This window comes from Ranitomeya imitator, chromosome 1 (genome assembly GCF_032444005.1).
Source record: "Ranitomeya imitator isolate aRanImi1 chromosome 1, aRanImi1.pri, whole genome shotgun sequence".
Taxonomy (NCBI): Eukaryota; Metazoa; Chordata; class Amphibia; order Anura; family Dendrobatidae; genus Ranitomeya; species Ranitomeya imitator.
The window spans coordinates 16,051,650-16,068,256 of NC_091282.1; the positions used below are offsets into that span (position 1 = coordinate 16,051,650).

At 50.9% G+C, this 16,607-nt stretch overlaps 1 protein-coding gene across 1 annotated transcript in view; it reads left to right on the top strand.

Moving 5' to 3' along the window:
- Positions 1–4,893: 4,893 nt before the first annotated feature.
- The window catches only part of LOC138657425 (zinc finger protein 665-like), an 88,450-nt gene continuing 76,736 nt past the window's right edge, over positions 4,894–16,607 (top strand). Inside the window, exon 1 of the mRNA XM_069745207.1 lies at positions 4,894–5,028. The gene's annotated coding sequence lies outside the window, so the exon portion shown is untranslated. The remainder of the gene's footprint in view (positions 5,029–16,607) is intronic.

A 16,607-nucleotide genomic window follows, 5' to 3' on the forward strand; every position in this document is an offset into this window, starting at 1 on the left:
TATTCTGGTCCTCTGCAGATTTTTCCGCTGCGGATTTACCGCGTTTTTTCTGCACATTTCACTGCGGTTTTACAACTGCGATTTTCTATTGGAGCAGTTGTAAAACCGCTGCGGAATCCGCACAAAGAAGTGACATGCTGCAGAATGTAAACCGCTGCATTTCCGTGCAGTTTTTCTGCAGCATGTGTACAGCGATTTTTGTTTCCCATAGGTTTACATTGAACTGTAAACTCATGGGAAACTGCTGCGGATCCGCAGCGTTTTCCGCAGCGTGTGCACATACCTTTAGAATTAGGGTATGTGCACACGGTGTGGATTTGGCTGCGGATCCGCAGCCGATTGGCCGCTGCGGATTTGCAGCAGTGTTCCAGCAGGTTTACAGTACCATGTAGTTAAGTAAATAGGGCAGCACACTGCAGCGCCAAAACATGCAAACTTGAAAACACGAAATTTGAACTGCATTACTGCACTAGAAATATGAAAAATGAGAGCTTTTAGCGCATAAAAATGGCCAATTTTATGTGTACCTCGTAGCCACTTTACGGCATCTCTCTTATACGAGGTCCTACGCTTGACCTACCTCGCTGAGAATAAACGTCTCCATCTGAATGGGTACATGTGAAACCTCTTCTTGGACTCAAATTCTCTCTCTATGTGGAGGGGTATTGGACCTGCTGTAATTAAAACACCTGAAACTAGGAGGCGGGGAGTGCACGATCAGAAGGCTAGAGAATACATTTCAAAAACCTGACCTGCACATCCAAACATAGACTGAGTGTGAACAGGTGCTGAACCCAGAGTCGCCAACTCGTATATAGTTTCACATGTACCCATTCATACGAGTTGGCGACTCTGGGTTCAGCACCTGTTCACACTCAGTCTATGTTTGGATGTGCAGGTCAGGTTTTTGAAATGTACAGTACCATGTAAACCTATGGAAAACCAAATCCGCTGTGCCCATGGTGCGGAAAATACAGCGCGGAAACGCTGCGTTGTATTTTCCGCAGCATGTCAATTCTTTGTGCGGATTCCGCAGCGTTTTACACCTGTTCCTCAATAGGAATCCACTGGTGAAATCCGCACAAAAAACACTGGAAATCCGCGGAAAATCCGCAGGTAAAATGCAATGCCTTTTACCCGCGGATTTTTCAAAAATGATGCTGAAAAATCTCACACGAATCCGCAACGTGGGCACATAGCCTTAGGGTTAGAATTAGGGTTGTGATTAGGGTTATGGCTACAGTTGGGATTAGAGTTAGGGGTGTGTTGGGGTTAGTGTTGGAGGTAGAATTGAGGGGTTTCCACTGTTTAGGCACATCAGGGGTCTCCAAACGCAACATGGCGCCACCATTGATTCCAGCCAATCTTGTATTCAAAAAGTCAAATGGTGCTCCCTCACTTCCGAGCCCCGACGTGTGCCCAAACAGTGGTTTACCCCCACATATGGGGTACCAGCATACTCAGGACAAACTGCGCAACAATTACTGGGGTCCAATTTCTCCTGTTACCCTTGTGAAAATAAAGAAATGCTTGCTAAAACATTTTTGAGGAAAGAAAAATTATTTTTTATTTTCACAGCTCTGTGTTGTAAACGTCTGTGAAGCACTTGGGGGTTCAAAGTGCTCACCACATATCTAGATAAGTTCCTTTCGGGGTCTAGTTTCCAAAATGGGGTCACTTGTGGGGGGTTTCTACTGTTTAGCCACATCAGGGGCTCTGCAAACACAGCGTGACGCCCGCAGAGCATTCCATAAAAGTCTGCATTTCAAAACGTCACTACTTCCCTTCTGAGCCCCGACGTGTGCCCAAACAGTGGTTTACCCCCACACATGGGGTATCAGCATACTCAGGAGAAACTGGACAACAACTTTTGGGGTCCAATTTCTCCTGTAACCCTTGTGAAAAAAAAAATTCTGGGCTAAATAATTATTTTTGAGGAAAGAAAACGTATTTATTATTTTCACGGCTCTGCATTATAAACTTCTATGAAGCACTTGGGGGTTCAAAGTGCTCACCACATATCTAGAAAAGTTCCTTTCGGGGTCTAGTTTCCAAAATGGGGTCACTTGTGGGGGGGTTTCTACTGTTTAGCCACATCAGGGGCTCTGCAAACGCAACGTGACGCCCGCAGAGCATTCCATAAAAGTCTGCTTTTCAAAACGTCACTACTTCAATTCCGAGCCCCGGCATGTACCCAAACAGTAGTTTACCCCCACATATGGGGTATCAGCGTACTCAGGAGAAACTGGACAACAAATATTGGGGTCACATTTCTCCTGTTACCCTTGGGAAAATAAAAAATTGCAGGCTAAAAGATCATTTTTGAGAAAATATATATATTTTTTTATTTTCATGGCTCTGCGTTATAAAATTCTGTGAAGCACTTGGGGGTTCAAAGTCCTCACCACACATCTAGATTAGTTCCTTTGGGGGTCTTACTAATCCTATAGTTATATGGTAAATAAAGACACAGACAGAATAAAGTCCTTTATTAGAAATCAGACTAAACACAGTATTACTCACCTAACACCTAATTCCACCGAAGCCCTCATCTCCTGTAAGAAAACAAAAAGAAAATATAACCATATTGGCCACGTTCTCAACGATCAGGAATAATAGCGTCTTCGACGCGGCGTTCTGATCACGCAGGTAAATCCGCAGGTGCTCAGTGATCCGGTGCGCTCAGTGATGCAGTGCGCTCAGTGAACTGCTGCACTCAGTGATCCAGTGCGCTCAGTGATCTGCTGCGCTCAGTGATCCGCTGCACTCAGTGGTCCAGTGCGCTCAGTGGTCCAGTGCGCTCAGTGAACTGCTGCGCTCAGTGATCCAGTGCGCTCAGTGATCTGCTGCGCTCAGTGATCCGCTGCACTCAGTGATCCGCTGCACTCAGTGATCCAGTGCGCTCAGTGATCTGCTGCGCTCAGTGATGCAGTGCGCTCAGTGGTCCAGTGCGCTCAGCGATCCAGTGCGCTCAGTGATCCAGTGCACTCAGTGATGCAGTGCGCTCAGTGGTCCAGTGCGCTCAGTGATCCAGTGCATTCAGTGATCCAGTGCGCTCAGTGATGCAGTGCGCTCAGTGGTCCAGTGCGCTCAGTGATCCAGTGCGCTCAGTGATCTGCTGCGCTCAGTGATGCAGTGCGCTCAGTGGTCCAGTGCATTCAGTGATCCAGTGTGCTCAGTGATCTGCTGCGCTCAGTGATCCAGTGCGCTCAGTGATCTGCTGCGCTCAGTGATGCGCTCAGTGATCCGCTGCACTCAGTGATCCAGTGCGCTCAGTGGTCCAGTGCGCTCAGTGCGCTCATTGATCCGCTGTACTCAGTGATCCAGTGCGCTCAGCGATTCAATGCTCTCAGTGATCCGATGCTCTCAGTGATCCGCTGCACTCAGTGGTCCAGTGCGCTCAGTGATCCAGTGCACTCAGTGATCTGCTGCGCTCAGTGATCCGCTGCAGTGATCCAGTGCGCTCAGTGATCTGCTGCGCTCAGTGATCCAGTGCACTCAGTGATCTGCTGCGCTGTGATGCGCTCAGTGGTCCAGTGCGCTCAGTGATCCAGTGCATTCAGTGCGCTCAGTGATCCGATGCTCTCAGTGATCCGCTGCACTCAGTGATCCAGTGCGCTCAGTGATCTGCTGCGCTCAGTGATGCAGTGCGCTCAGTGATCCGATGCGCTCAGTGATCCGCTGCACTCAGTGATCCAGTGCGCTCAGCGATTCAATGCTCTCAGTGATCCGATGCTCTCAGTGATCCAGTGCGCTCAGTGATCCGATGCGCTTAGTGATCCGATCCCCGCCATAACGGACCCCCCTATCTATCCGTACTCACCTCCCCAGTAAGGCTACGTTCACACTAGCGTTCGACTAGTGTGCGTCGTGCTAGCGTCGGGCGACGCAGCGGCGACGCACGCGTCATGCGCCCCTATGTTTAACATGGGGGACGCATGCGTTTTTGCTTGTTGCGTTTTCAGACACGTGCGTCTTTTTTTACGCTAGCGTCGGACCAAGAAAACGCAACAAGTTGCATTTTTCTTGCGTCCGATTTTCGTAAAAAAACGCGTTTTTGCGTGCGTTTTTCTGTGCGTCGCCGACGCAGCGGCGCACAACGCTAGTGTGAACGTAGCCTTAGGGACTCCCTATCCATCCATACACAGGCCCCCGCCTTAAGAGACCCCCTATCCATCCATACACAGGCCCCCACCATAACGGACCCCCTTATCTATCTGTACTCACCCCCCCAGGAAGGGACCCCCTATCTATCCATACACGGGCCCCAGTCATAAGGGACCCCCTATCCATCCATACACTGATCCCCGCCATAACGGACCCCCTATCTATCCGTACTCCCCCCTCAGTAAGGGACCCCCTATCCATCCATACACGGGCCCCCGCCATAACGGACCCCCCTATCTATCCGTGCTCACCCCCCCGCGCCCTCTCTGAGCCCCCCCCCCGCACCCTCTCACCCCCAAAGGGTTAATAACGGTAGCAGTGTTGGCACCCCCCTAAAGGGTTAATACCGGTAGAAGTGTTGGCACCCCCCTAAAGGGTTAATACCGGTAGCAGTGTCACTGTCCGCTGTCTGGCATGCCGCCAAAACGAGAAGGCGGGAGAAGGGGGTTGGGGCGTGTTTCGCTGGGAGAGAACCCGACCAGGAGACCACCCGCCCACCACAAGGCATTGCTATTACAGCCTCGGGCGGCGCGCAGTAGCCCTAGCTACTGCTCAAGCGCCAGGTGCGCGCGGCCGTGCGGACGCGAGTGCCGCGCGTGCATGTGGCGCATGCGCAATTATCATATAATACTGCCCACAATGCCTTGTATAATCATGCTGCTTTGCTTTGCCGCCTTCATGAAGTTCATGATGTGAATGAAAACACGCCCCCTCCCGATAGGACACGCCCCCGGAAATGACGTCACACCTGGAAGGAGCCCATACACTCTAGCATTTACCCTTCTGGTGGCGGAGCAGCGGCCATGCCCCCGGTAAAGAGACCCGAGATGGAGCACGAACGTCTCCTGCAGGCCTTCTAGAGTGAGTGCGGCCGCGTGTGCGAGAGCGGCTCGTGTGTGACCAGCGCCCAAGAGCCGCAGCGAGAGATCTGTGTTTATAACGCGCGTGTACCTCATATTACCGCTCATATTGCCTCGCCGGCACCTCATATTACCGCATGTACCTCATATTACCGCATGTACCTCATATTACCGCATGTACCTCATTACCTCATATTACCGCTCATATTACCACCTCATATTACCGCATGTACCTCATTACCTCATATTACCGCCCATACTGCCTCGCCGGCACCTCATATTACCGCGTGTACCTCATTACCTCATATTACCGCTCATATTACCACCTCATATTACCGCGTGTACCTCATTACCTCATATTACCGCTCATACTGCCTCGCCGCCACCTCATATTACCACATGTACCATATTACCGCTCATACTGCCTCGCCGGCACCTCGTATTACCACGTGTACCTCATATTACCGATCATACTGCCTCGCCGGCACCTCATATTACCGCGTGTACCTCATATTACCGCTCATACTGCCTCGCTGACACCTCATATTACCGCGTGTACCTCATTACCTCATATTACCGCTCATACTGCCTCGCCGCCACCTCATATTACCGCGTGTACCTCATTACCTCATATTACCGCTCATACTGCCTCGCTGACACCTCATATTACCGCGTGTACCTCATTACCTCATATTACCGCTCATACTGCCTCGCCGCCACCTCATATTACCGCGTGTACCTCATTACCTCATATTACCGCTCATACTGTCTCGCCTGCAGCTCATATTAACGCGTGTACGTCATTACCTCATATTAGCCTCCATACTGCCTCGCTGACACCTCATATTACCGCGTGTACCTCATTACCTCATATTACCGCTCATACTGCCTCGCCGGCACCTCATATTACCGCATGTACCTCATATTACCGATCATACTGCCTCGCCGGCACCTCATATTACCGCTCATTACCTCATATTACCGCTCATACTGCCTCGCCGTCACCTCATATTACCGCATGTACCTCATTACCTCATATTACCGATCATACTGCCTCGCCGGGACCTCATATTACCGCATGTACCTCATATTACCGCTCATACTGCCTCGCCGGGACCTCATATTACCGCATGTACCTCATTACCTCTTATTACCGCTCATACTGCCTCGCCGGCACCTCATATTATCGCATGTACCTCATTACCTCATATTACCGCTCATACTGCCTCGCCGGCACCTCATATTACCGCATGTACCTCATTACCTCATATTACCGCTCATACTGCCTCGCCGGCACCTCATATTACCGCATGTACTTCATTGCCTCTTATTACCGATCATACTGCCTCGCCGGCACCTCATATTACCGCATGTACCTCATATTACCGCTCATACTGCCTCGCCGGCACCTCATATTACCGCATGTACCTCATTACCTCATATTACCGATCATACTGCCTCGCCGGCACCTCATATTACCGCGTGTACCTCATTACATCATATTACCGATCATACTGTCTCGCCGACACCTCATATTACCGCATGTACCTCATTACCTCATATTACCGCTCATACTGCCTCGCCGGCACCTCATATTACCGCGTGTACCTCATATTACCGATCATACTGCCTCGCCGGCACCTCATATTACCGCATGTACCTCATTACCTCATATTACCGCTCATACTGCCTCGCCCGTACCTCATATTACCGATCATACTGCCTCGCTGGCACCTCATATTACTGCGTGTACCTCATTACCTCATATTACCGCTCATACTGCCTCGCCGGCACCTCATATTACCGCATGTACCTCATTACCTCATATTACCGCTCATACTGCCTCGCCGACACCTCATATTACCGCATGTACCTCATTACCTCATATTACCGCTCATACTGCCTCGCCGGCACCTCATATTACCGCATGTACCTCATTACCTCATATTACCGCTCATACTGCCTCGCCGGCACCTCATATTACCGCGTGTACCTCATATTACCGATCATACTGCCTCGCCGGCACCTCATATTACCGCATGTACTTCATTGCCTCTTATTACCGATCATACTGCCTCGCTGGCACCTCATATTACTGCGTGTACCTCATTACCTCATATTACCGATCATACTGCCTCGCCGGCACCTCATATTACCGCGTGTACCTCATTACCGATCATACTGCCTCGCCGGCACCTCATATTACCGCATGTACCTCATTACCTCATATTACCGCTCATACTGCCTCGCCGGCACCTCATATTACCGCGTGTACCTCATATTACCGATCATACTGCCTCGCCGGCACCTCATATTACCGCTTGTACCTCATTACCGATCCTCCTTTGGCATCAAAGACCTCGCCCTATCCTGGATCGCCTCGTACCTTTCCAACCGCACATTCAGCGTTTCCCACTCCCATACTACCTCCTCATCCCACCCTCTCTCTGTTGGAGTCCCCCAAGGCTCTGTTCTAGGACCCCTACTCTTCTCAATCTATACACTTGGCTTGGGACAACTCATAAAGTCCCATGGCTTCCAGTACCACCTCTATGCTGACGACACTCAGATCTACCTCTCTGGCCCAGACGTCACCGCTCTGCTGTCCAGAATCCCAGAGTGCCTATCAGCCATATCCTCCTTCTTCTCCTCTCGCTTCCTCAAACTCAATGTGGACAAATCTGAACTTATCATCTTTCCTCCATCCCACAAATCTTCCTTACTTGACCTATCTATCGCAGTCAATGACATCATGCTTTCCCCTGTACCCGTAGTCCGCTGCCTCGGAGTAACCTTCGACTCTGCCCTGTCCTTCAAACCACACATCCAAGCTCTTTCCACCTCCTGTCGCCTCCAGCTCAAAAATATCTCCAGGATCCGTCCTTTCCTCAACCCCCAATCTACTAAAATGCTTGTGCACGCCCTCATCATTTCCCGCCTTGACTACTGCAACATCCTTTTCTGTGGCCTCCCTGATAACACCCTTGCACCTCTCCAGTCCATCCTTAACTCTGCTGCGCGACTAATTCCTCTCTCTCCTCGCTACTCCTCCGCTTCCCCCCTCTGCAAATCTCTTCACTGGCTCCCATTCCCTCAGCGTATCCAGTTCAAATTGCTAATACTGACCTACAAAGCCATCCACAACCTGTCTCCTCCATATATCTCTGAACTAATCTCTTGATATCTTCCCTCACGTGACCTCCGGTCCTCCCAAGACCTCCTTCTCTCCTCCACACTTATTCGCTCCTCATCCAATCGCCTCCAAGACTTCTCCCGAATATCCCCCATCCTCTGGAACTCTCTGCCCCAACACGTCCGACTATCAACCACAGTCGGATCCTTCAGACGGAACCTGAAAACTCATCTCTTCAGGAGAGCCTACAGCCTGCACTGACACCGCTGCTGCCTCATCACCAACGAAGCTACCGCCTCACCAACACCGGAGCTCCTGCAACCCTCAACCTACTGTCTCCTTCCCCATAATCCTGTAGAATGTAAGCCCGCAAGGGCAGGGTCCTCGCCCCTCTGTATCAGTCTGTCATTGTTTGTTTACTGTAAGTGATATCTGTAACTTGTATGTAACCCCTTCTCATGTACAGCACCATGGAATCAATGGTGTTATATAAATAAATAATAATAATACTGCCTCGCCGGCACTTCATATTACCGCATGTACCTCATTACCTCATATTACCGATCATACTGCCTCGCCGGCACCTCATATTACCGCATGTACCTCATTACCTCATATTACCGCTCATACTGCCTCGCCGACACCTCATATTACCGCATGTACCTCATTACCTCATATTACCGCTCATACTGCCTCGCCGGCACCTCATATTACCGCATGTACCTCATTACCTCATATTACCGCTCATACTGCCTCGCCGGCACCTCATATTACCGCGTGTACCTCATATTACCGATCATACTGCCTCGCCGGCACCTCATATTACCGCATGTACTTCATTGCCTCTTATTACCGATCATACTGCCTCGCTGGCACCTCATATTACTGCGTGTACCTCATTACCTCATTACCGATCATACTGCCTCGCCGGCACCTCATATTACCGCGTGTACCTCATTACCGATCATACTGCCTCGCCGGCACCTCATATTACCGCATGTACCTCATTACCTCATATTACCGCTCATACTGCCTCGCCGGCACCTCATATTACCGCGTGTACCTCATATTACCGATCATACTGCCTCGCCGGCACCTCATATTACCGCTTGTACCTCATTACCGATCCTCCTTTGGCATCAAAGACCTCGCCCTATCCTGGATCGCCTCGTACCTTTCCAACCGCACATTCAGCGTTTCCCACTCCCATACTACCTCCTCATCCCACCCTCTCTCTGTTGGAGTCCCCCAAGGCTCTGTTCTAGGACCCCTACTCTTCTCAATCTATACACTTGGCTTGGGACAACTCATAAAGTCCCATGGCTTCCAGTACCACCTCTATGCTGACGACACTCAGATCTACCTCTCTGGCCCAGACGTCACCGCTCTGCTGTCCAGAATCCCAGAGTGCCTATCAGCCATATCCTCCTTCTTCTCCTCTCGCTTCCTCAAACTCAATGTGGACAAATCTGAACTTATCATCTTTCCTCCATCCCACAAATCTTCCTTACTTGACCTATCTATCGCAGTCAATGACATCATGCTTTCCCCTGTACCCGTAGTCCGCTGCCTCGGAGTAACCTTCGACTCTGCCCTGTCCTTCAAACCACACATCCAAGCTCTTTCCACCTCCTGTCGCCTCCAGCTCAAAAATATCTCCAGGATCCGTCCTTTCCTCAACCCCCAATCTACTAAAATGCTTGTGCACGCCCTCATCATTTCCCGCCTTGACTACTGCAACATCCTTTTCTGTGGCCTCCCTGATAACACCCTTGCACCTCTCCAGTCCATCCTTAACTCTGCTGCGCGACTAATTCCTCTCTCTCCTCGCTACTCCTCCGCTTCCCCCCTCTGCAAATCTCTTCACTGGCTCCCATTCCCTCAGCGTATCCAGTTCAAATTGCTAATACTGACCTACAAAGCCATCCACAACCTGTCTCCTCCATATATCTCTGAACTAATCTCTTGATATCTTCCCTCACGTGACCTCCGGTCCTCCCAAGACCTCCTTCTCTCCTCCACACTTATTCGCTCCTCATCCAATCGCCTCCAAGACTTCTCCCGAATATCCCCCATCCTCTGGAACTCTCTGCCCCAACACGTCCGACTATCAACCACAGTCGGATCCTTCAGACGGAACCTGAAAACTCATCTCTTCAGGAGAGCCTACAGCCTGCACTGACACCGCTGCTGCCTCATCACCAACGAAGCTACCGCCTCACCAACACCGGAGCTCCTGCAACCCTCAACCTACTGTCTCCTTCCCCATAATCCTGTAGAATGTAAGCCCGCAAGGGCAGGGTCCTCGCCCCTCTGTATCAGTCTGTCATTGTTTGTTTACTGTAAGTGATATCTGTAACTTGTATGTAACCCCTTCTCATGTACAGCACCATGGAATCAATGGTGTTATATAAATAAATAATAATAATACTGCCTCGCCGGCACTTCATATTACCGCATGTACCTCATTACCTCATATTACCGATCATACTGCCTCGCCGGCACCTCATATTACCGCATGTACCTCATTACCTCTTATTACCGCTCATACGGCCTCGCTGGCACCTCATATTACCGCGTGTACCTCATTACCTCATATTACCGATCATACTGCCTCGCCGGCACCTCATATTACCGCGTGTACCTCATTACCGATCATACTGCCTCGCCGGCACCTCATATTACCGCATGTACCTCATTACCTCATATTACCGATCATACTGCCTCTCCTGGACCTCATATTACCGATCATACTGCCTCGCCGGCACCTCATATTACCGCATGTACCTCATTACCTCATATTACTGCTCATACTGCCTCGCCGGCACCTCATATTACTGCATGTACCTCATTGCCTCATATTACCGATCATACTGCCTCGCCGGCACCTCCTATTACCACGTGTACCTCATTACCTCATATTACCGATCATACTGCCTCGCCTGTACCTCATTATCTCTTATTACCGATCATACTGCCTCGCCAGCACCTCATATTACCACATGTACCTCATTACCTCATATTAGCGCTCATACTGCCTCGCCAGCACCTCATATTACCACATGTACCTCATTACCTCATATTAGCGCTCATACTGCCTCGCCCGCACCTCATATTACCGCATGTACCTCATTACCTCATATTACCGATCATACTGCCTCGCCAGCACCTCATATTACCGCATGTACCTCATTACCTCATATTACCGCTCATACTGCCTCGCCGGCACCTCATATTACCGCATGTACCTCATTACCTCATGTTACCGATCATACTGCCGATCATACTGTCTCGCCTGCACCTCATATTACCGCATGTACCACATTACCGATCATACTGCCTCGCCGGCACCTCATATTACCGCATGTACCTCATTACCGATCATACTGCCTCGCCTGCACTTCATATTACCGCATGTACCTCATTCCCTCATGTTACCGATCATACTGCCTCGCCTGCACCTCATATTACCGCATGTACCACATTACCGATCATACTGCCTCGCCAGCACCTCATATTACCGCATGTACCTCATTACCTCATATTACCGATCATACTGCCTCGCCTGCACCTCATGTTACCGCATGTACCTCATACTACCGATCATACTGCCTCGCTGGCACCTCATATTACCGCATGTACCTCATTACCGATCACACTGCCTCGCCTGCACCTCATATTACCGCATGTACCTCATATTACCGATCATACTGCCTCGCCGGCACCTCATATTACCGCGTGTACCTCATTACCTCATATTACCGATCATACTGCCTCGCCGACACCTCATATTACCGCGTGTACCTCATATTACCGATCATACTGCTTCGCCTGCACCTCATATTACCGCATGTACCTCATTACCTCTTATTACCGATCATACTGCCTCGCCGGCACCTCATATTACCGCGTGTACCTCATATTACCGATCATACTGCCTCGCCGACACCTCATATTACCGCGTGTACCTCATATTACCGATCATACTGCCTCGCCTGCACCTCATATTACCGCATGTACCTCATTACCTCTTATTACCGATCATACTGCCTCGCCGGCACCTCATATTACCGCGTGTACCTCATATTACCGATCATACTGCCTCGCCGGGACCTCATATTACCGATCATACTGCCTCGCCGGCACCTCATATTACCGCATGTACCTCATTGCCTCATATTACCGCTCATACTGTCTCGCCGCCACCTCATATTACCGTGTGTACCTCATTACTAGTGATCAGCGAGTATACTCGTTGCTCGGTTTTCCCAAGCATGCTTGGATGGTCTCAGAGTACGGTATTTGTGACTGCTCGGACATTTAGTTTTCGTCGCCTCAGTTGCATGATTTGCGGGTGCTAGACAGGCTGACTACATGAGAATTACCTGTTAGAGAATTCCGTCGTGTATTCAGCCTGTCTAGCAGCCACAAATCATGCAGCTGAGGCGACGAAAACTAAATGTCCGAGCACTAACAGATACTCGGAGATCACCCGATATTGCTCGAGAAACCCCAGTAATGAGTATACTCGCTCATCACTACTCATTGCCGCCTCACCGGTGCCTCAATGCCGCCTCACGGGCATACCTCCCAACCGTCCTGGAACCAGCGGGACAGTCCCAATTTTGAGCTTTTTACTTTTCCCGCACTGTCAGGGCCACCATCGGCATTACTGCCCTGATTGTCGTATGGGGCCCGATGACGAGAGGGCCCACATCGGGCCCCGTCTCTTCTGGTCATATGGCCCCAGTGGCAGGATCTTGACTGTTCGGTACCTGAACCTGTATCTGAGATTCCGGTTTGGTTAAGCTCTAATTCTGTGCGGGCCCGGACCGCCATGGCAATAATTAAAAGAAATCCAGCCATATAATCTCATAGTACCGCCATACCCCCACACACAGTATAATTAATGTTCCTACAATACCGCCATACCCCCACACAGTATAATCTTCTCATAGTACCGCCATACCCCCACACACAGTATAATCTTCTCATAGTACCGCCATACCCCCACACACAGTATAATCTTCTCATAGTACCGCCATACCCCCACACACAGTATAATCTTCTCATAGTACCGCCATACCCCCACACACAGTATAATCTTCTCATAGTACCGCCATACCCCCACACACAGTATAATCTTCTCATAGTACCGCCATACCCCCACACACAGTATAATCTTCTCATAGTACCGCCATACCCCCACACACAGCATAAAGCTCCCTCAGTACCATCATCCCACCAAACTTAGTATTTTGTTCCCACAATAGTGGCTAACCACAGGGCAGCAGGATACTCTGCACCGGGTCCAGTCGCTGTTAAAGGGGATGTCATGGTGGATGCGACCCGGTCCGTTGCCCTGGGACTCGCTGTAAAAGGGGAACCTGCTTTAAAGAGGAATTGTGATAGTCTGTCGTGACACCACCTGTGGTTTTCGGTCAGGGGGACCGACGCTGCTTTAAAGGGGTCTTCTGGTGGATGTTGTTGCAGCAATGATGGTGACACTTCCCACAGGTGAAGCGGGGTCCACAGGGCTCCCAAGGTGTGTGGCAAAGATGGTGTATGCCAACGAATAAGTAGAGGACACAAGTTGTAAAATCTTTACCTGGTTTACTGTTATTAGCAGGCCACAGTCCAGGATAGCAGGCACGGGTGATGATGTGGTCCGGCCGGCTTGGAGGCAAAGGTGATCCCTCTCCCAGGGGAGGTCCGTAAGCCTTTCCTACTTGTGCTTAGTTGGCGAGGACCCTGCTGCTTGTAGCTTGCTGGCAAGGAATCCTCTCTCTCCCGTGCTGGAACAGATGCCTGAACGGTAGGCAGTTTGAGCCTTTTTATAGGGTCTCTACCACGATTCCGGCTCTTAGAGTACTGCTGTACCTCATGCTTGGTTGGTGTAGGCAGTTAACGTGTAGTCTAGTGCCCTCCTGTTCTGCTTTGTGTCTTAAAGTCCAATAAAAGCCTCGGGCTCCCGGTACCCGTTTTCTGTGCTTTGGCTCTGAGAGTGCCCGGTCTAGTTCCCCTCTGAGCCCTGTTCCACTCCTGTGCTCCTTTCCTCAATGCTCCACTGCATGCAACAACCTTTCAGGTTCTCTCTTCCCTGGAGCCGCAGCACAATCCTGGCTGCCAGCTCCAATGTCTGCTGTCTCAGACTTCCTTCTCCTTTTGTGTCTCTTTCAGACTGCCTAACTCCTCCTCCAGACCAGGATATATATATCGATATATGAGGGAAGCTCCCCTGAATCCGGGTCCTGAGCTCCCTCTCCTGGCCTGGATTCAGAATGTGTTGAATGCGTGTGCTTATCTGGTAAAGAGAATCCTCCTTGCCTCCACGCATGACATCGCCCACCCCAAAAGGAAGGCAACATCACTGCAACAACCTGTTACCTGGGGTGTTGCATTTCCACAGGACTGGCATCCCCCTCACACACAGTGTGTCCCCACAGTACTGCCATCCCCCACTTTCTAATGTCCCCACAGTACTGCCCCCTACATGCACAATATGGTACCATCCACCTCACTGACTACCTCCGACCACCGACAATTAATAAATACTCACTTAGCCTCATTCTTGGTGCAGATACTAATGAACCCAGGATCTATGAGATATTTACCATACAATAGTTGGATAGGCAGGAGTGTATCATCCATAAAGGTAGCCCACTCTGTTGCTATGATGCCTATGAATTGACAGGGCTCGGTGGGGTGCGGTATTGGTCACCCTCTCCTTCCCATCATCACAATGTCAGCGATATCCACATTCCCATGACGGTGATACCGCTGAATAGATTAGTGGATCAGGGAGTGGAAAGCTCCTGATCCACCATTCAGCCTTCACTTCTGAGTCTGAGACTCCGTGCACTGCAGGCCCAATGACGTCACTACATCACACCTGTAGTACGGAGCCTCAGTACTCACACCGCACAGACCAGAGCAGCGCTCCACAGGAACCGGGTTGGGTGAGTAGTGTGTGTTTATATCAAACTAGCTATTGAACCCGTTCTACGCCCGGGTGGCGAGCATTTATATTGGTATATGGTCTCCATCCTGGTATGTGCTGCTCCATCCTGCGTCCCCATCCTGTCATGTGCTGCTCCATCCTGCGTCCCCATTCTGTCATGTGCTGCTCCCATCCTGCGCCCCCGTTCTGTCATGTGCTGCTCCCATCCTGCGCCCCCGTTCTGTCATGTGCTGCTCCCATCCTGCGCCCCCGTTCTGTCATGTGCTGCTCCCATCCTGCGCCCCCGTTCTGTCATGTGCTGCTCCCATCCTGCGCCCCCGTTCTGTCATGTGCTGCTCCCATCCTGCGCCCCCGTTCTGTCATGTGCTGCTCCCATCCTGCGCCCCCGTTCTGTCATGTGCTGCTCCCATCCTGCGCCCCCGTTCTGTCATGTGCTGCTCCCATCCTGCGCCCCCGTTCTGTCATGTGCTGCTCCCATCCTGCGCCCGTTCTGTCATGTGCTGCTGCCATCCTGCGCCCGTTCTGTCATGTGCTGCTGCCATCCTGCGCCCATTCTGTCATGTGCTGCTGCCATCCTGTGCCCGTTCTGTCATGTACTGCTGCCATCCTGCGCCTGTTCTGTCATGTGCTGCTCCCATCCTGTGCCACCATTGTATTATATGCCCCCCATAAGACGCTCCAGTGTGTATGCCCCCGTATGCTGCTGCCATATAAAAAAAATATATATACCATACTCGCCTATCGTCCGGCTCCACTGCAGGTGTGTCTTCAAGAAAATGGCGCCGGAAAGCGCGGACTGCGCAGGCGCCGATTCCGGCAGCAGGAATCGGCGCCTGCGCATTCCGCGCTTTCCGGCGCCATTTTCTTGAAGACACACTCCGGCTCCTCTGCCTGTGACTGGTAAGTCAGAGGGCGGCGCCGGCGCGCATTAAGCGCGTCATCGCGCCCTCTGAACTGTCACAGCAGAGGAGCCGGGAGACGGAGCCGCACGCAGCGCTGGAACGGGGAAAGGTGAATATACTTACCCTCCTGGCGGTCCCTGACTTTCCGGTGGAGATCGCGGTATGCGTTCAGTGCTTACGCATACCGCAATCTCCTGGGAGCGTCACTCTGTGGGGGCCAGACTGCGCCGGCGCTTGCGCCTGCGCAGTCTATAAAGGCTTCGGACAGAGTGACGCTCCCAGCGTTATATTATAGATATCAGGAATTGTGGGGGCATCATATTAAGAGAAGAGCTATTGGGACTCTCATACTGACTGTGTGGCTGGTAGGGGCCATTATACTGGGGTTGTGGTGGACTGTAAATGCCTCCATACTGAGTGGGGTTTTATTTTGTGTAGCACCTTGTGGTGGCCATAATTAGAGATGAGCGAATATGTTCGATAAATGATCGCCAAACATAAATCGGGCACGAATATGGTACATTCGGATTCATTCTCGGTAAGACGAGCATTTTCCTTAAGATCTGAAAAAGTCCGTAACATTA